The sequence below is a fragment of the Punica granatum genome, chromosome 3, assembly GCF_007655135.1.
Source record: "Punica granatum isolate Tunisia-2019 chromosome 3, ASM765513v2, whole genome shotgun sequence".
Classification (NCBI taxonomy): domain Eukaryota; kingdom Viridiplantae; phylum Streptophyta; class Magnoliopsida; order Myrtales; family Lythraceae; genus Punica; species Punica granatum.
Window position 1 is genome coordinate 26,719,779 of NC_045129.1, and position 4,408 is coordinate 26,724,186.

Sequence of the window (4,408 nt, forward strand, 5' to 3'; positions counted from 1 at the left end):
TCTTTGGCATAACATTATTTCAATTTGCCAAAGTGCTGTTAGAAGATCCCAATTTTGATTCCTCGACCCAACGCCCAGGGGACATCCTAATACCCTATCTCTAACTTGGACCTTCTTATCGAGGAGGAGGAGAAAATTTGTCGAAGGCCATGAGATCGGAACGGACCAAATCGTCACTGGCATGTTCTATCGGGGTCATTGGCCGCCCGGCTATCATCATGTTCGCACCGCTCGACACCCCGTAGTGCGAGCGACTACTGCAGCTATCCGATATCCACTCCCCAGCAGTCCTGCCATTTGGAATCGTGGGCCTATTCAGAATCCAAGCCAGTTAACTCCTCTCCTCAGTTGCGTTGTGCTCGCTGGCGAAAAGTTCGTGAAGGAGACGAGACAATGGATAACACGTTACTGGAAACGTGCGGCCCACTTTCATGAAAAGTTTTCTCATTCAATCTAATTGAGCCCTACACTATATCCACAGTAGTTTATCGCCAAAGGGAATAGCCCCTTTTATAGTCACTTTTCGTGCTGATCCTGACTTCAGCTAAATGATCTATTGATATCATATTATACATGATCTCGTGTAGCTAAGCTAGCTGATGAGATCACTCTCGTTCTTCGAGTACTCAAAGAGGAATAAAATGATTAATATGCTATACTGAAGCTTTTACACTCCTTTGTTATGAAAGCTCGTGATCATATAGTTGCGGTCCTGTCTGCGGCAACATAGGGGGCCAGCAGAGAGGAACCATCAAGTAGCACTGCCAACCAGACCTTTATCAAGAGCGTGAGAGGGTCAACCTCGAGGAAGTGTATGCCTCTTGACACATTCTCTCACAACATTAGCCCTACCCGCCCAAGGAGACTCCCGGAGACGATCCCCATCCAGCAAGAAGCAAGGAAACATCTTCTTCGGAGCACGGAAGCTTCAGGTGTTGGCTAACGGTGAAACATGAAAGGTGTCGAATAAATCAACACTAAGCTTCACTTATCGTCCGCTATTTTGCCTCCTCCAAAGCTAAGTTTTTCTTTTTCATCTAACTCCAAATTATATCCTATGATGTACAGTCTAATACACTTACTCTCTCATGAGAATCATTATAATTTATTTTTATCCCACAAACCCCCACATATGTGTCATCATATGTGATGCTTTAATATGCAATGTATGTGTCATCTCTGCTGCCCCCCTCTTACTGATTGTTACGAGGGGTCGGAAGGATAAGGGGATTACATACATACGTACACATGCACATATAATACACTTCTACTGGAGCATCTAGTCCATGACTTTTGAATGTAAGCCATGCATGGAGACGAAAGACTTGATGAATTGTGACCTTTCTGCAATAGTACAATTTGTGGAGCCTCGATGCGAGATTACGAACACTTTCCGCCCCTCGCATTGTTTTATACCAGTACGACCCTGCACATACTGATGAGGCCAAGATGGAGCTAAGTCGCTCACTTGGTGGCACAAGGCAGGGATGATACTCAGAGCGTCGTCATTGAACCGTCATTCTCAGTTATTTTTCCTCCCGGTCTAAGGCAACGACATTAATGCATAGCATGACCGGTCCCTTCAATAACGGCACGGTTATGGACTTTTGCCCCAAATTTTGACACAAACGGCCAGCTAAGTATTTAATTTTAATTTTGCATCGATTAAGCGTTCTATGTTATAAATATATATACATAACAATATACCATACAATGCCGTTAGCCCATGGGGTGTATGTGTCAATAATTTCAAGCTACGATTCTCACTCAATCTTGAGGCATGTCACGACAAAGCATTGAGAGAGAAACCTTGGAATTGCGGAGCAACGAACCTTTGGGCAGCGACCATAGAGCAGCAATAAGCGAAATGCGGCAAGCGTTGAATGGAGAAACTGTAGAAGCGCTAGTGTGACGAGCGTCTATTCGCAAAGCGAGACACGATGCGAGATCTCCACTCCAGCGGGCAGTGGGTATCAAGTTTCCCCGGTCGAGAGCAGCGAGGGTTGGTATCATTTCTTAACGTGCCTCCGACAAGCGAGTGGTGAAGGTTAAAGGCCCACCGCCAACCAGCGCGAGGTGCCGCAGGTGTGGAGTCTCTATCACGGCTCCATTCTTGAGTAAAAAGATGAGATAATCTTTACCTCTCCATTTCGGCTGCTTCCCCCTTTCCGTTGATCTATATATATATATCATGTCAAAGCTATATATGAATATGAAAGTGCAATCTCATGTCTTCTGGATTATCTACTTGTTATGCAAAAAGAAAATCTGCATATATATGCATATGTATGTGTGTGTGTGTATATATATCACAGAGGCAGGTGCCTGGGATTACTCTGATAAGGGAAATCTACTTTTAAGTGACTTTGTCCTTCGCATGGTGCGTTCAAGGCGGCCGCTAGCATTACATGCGACCACATCACGACCAACCTCAAGGCAATGGTATAAACTGATGGGGAGGCCGCGACCCTCACTCATCGGCTAGGGGACGCATGCCCTGCTAAATGAGTAACACAAGTCGGCTTGAACTTTCTGATCATATGCATCTCATCCCCATATGGTGATGAATTATCGCCATTCGTCGCGGTGGTGATCTTGAGTCAACGACTAGCAAGGAATGAATGGCCTCGCGGCGACGTACGGGCAAGGAAGGTTGCGAGTAGAGGACACAACACGACATGTTCGTGCTTCTACAAGCCCGAGCTGTGAAGAACTTACACCGGCTCATATTGCTTTGGGATGACAGTCGTGCTCTTTCTTTTCGTCTCTTTATACGCAAATGTGTTGAGCCGTAGATGACACTCATCATGGAGAGCCTCACCGAACTTCGGTTCCTCTGATATTAGCAAGGCTAAGATCCTCACGCACTAGCTAGAGGGTGCATACCTTTGATAGATGCTCAATGGCGATAAACCTAGCAACTGGGTCAGCAGTCAAGCGATAGGAGCGGCAAGGCCCGCTGAGTATCGCTACTTGCTTACACCAGCTTGGGCCATGGAGCTGAGACTGCAAAGCAGTGGACCCGTCAAGTAACAAACAGACTGAGTTATGAAACCACTGAGGAGCGAAGACAATGAAGTGTGTCGAAAGTATCAAGAGGTTTTCTTGCTGGAAAAGAAGTGCATATGCCAAGCAAAGGAATAGAACTCGTGACCCCTAAACTATGAGCTAAGTCCTTCATTTTAGCTCTCAGCTTTTGCATATGAACACTCAATATTCGTGAAGCTTTAAAAACACCTGCATGGCAAAGCCTTCGCTTTGCAGGCTACTAAGGATTGGCGTGGCTGAACTCAAGCTTTCGCTTTCATATGAGAGTATGCAGCAAAGCCAACTCTACATTAATTTAGCCCAAGTAGGCATCCCATCGAGGTCCAAGCAAGCCCGACAAACTATCTACAGCTCACGGGGCGCAGTACACGGGCAAAGGACCCCAACATGCAGATGAGCGTCCCTCTTTATCTCTTTAATTGTGCTCTTAGTTGCTTGATCGCATTATATGTTTATACAATGATGCAATTATGATATGAATACATAACTACAGATGCACCTGCTATGTGCGTCACTGGTAAACTCTTTGGAAATTTGACTTCGACAAGCTTGAGAAGACTACGCCCAACACCAAAGAATCATCATCAAGCCTGTCTCCACTTGACTGAGCGAGTGCAATAGACCTTGCCTGATAGAGCGACTGGTAGAGATGGAGCAACAAGCTCCACTCGCCTCCAGTCACTTCCATCCGACTGGTCGAGACGGAGCGACAAACTCCACTCGCCTCCAGTAATTCCATCAGACTGGCCGAGATGGAGCGTCAACTCCAGTCGCCTCCTATCATTCCATCGGACTGCCTAAGCCTCCGCTCGCCTCTAGTCATTCCATCAAACTGGCCAAGATGGAGTACCAAGCTTCGCTTGCCTCGAGTCACTTCCATCGGACTGGTCGAGATGGAAGGTCAAGTTCCGCTCAATCCAGTCGAATTCCATACATCGGCCTCGACCGACAGGTTAATCGAGTTAGAGTAGCTAGCTCCACTCGCTCCAGTCGAATTGAACACCTTGGTCTCATCCAAAAATCTGGCTCAGTGAAAGCAACAAGTAACTCGACAACTATGCATTGACAAGGAGACTAACCGAGGGGTTAATCGAGTTAGAGTCAAGCTCCGCTCAATCCAGTCGAATTCCATACCTCGGCCTCGACCGAGAGGTTAATCAAGTTAGAGTGGCTAGCTCCACTTGCTCCAGTCAAATTGAACACCTCGGTCTCATCCGAAAAACTGGCTTAGTGAAAGCAGCAAGTAACTCAACAACTATGCATTGACAAGGAGACTGGCCGGGTAGGAGCGACTAGCTCCACCCGCTCCAGTCGAATTCCATACCTCGTCCTCGATTGAGAGGCTACAAGAGTGAAGGCC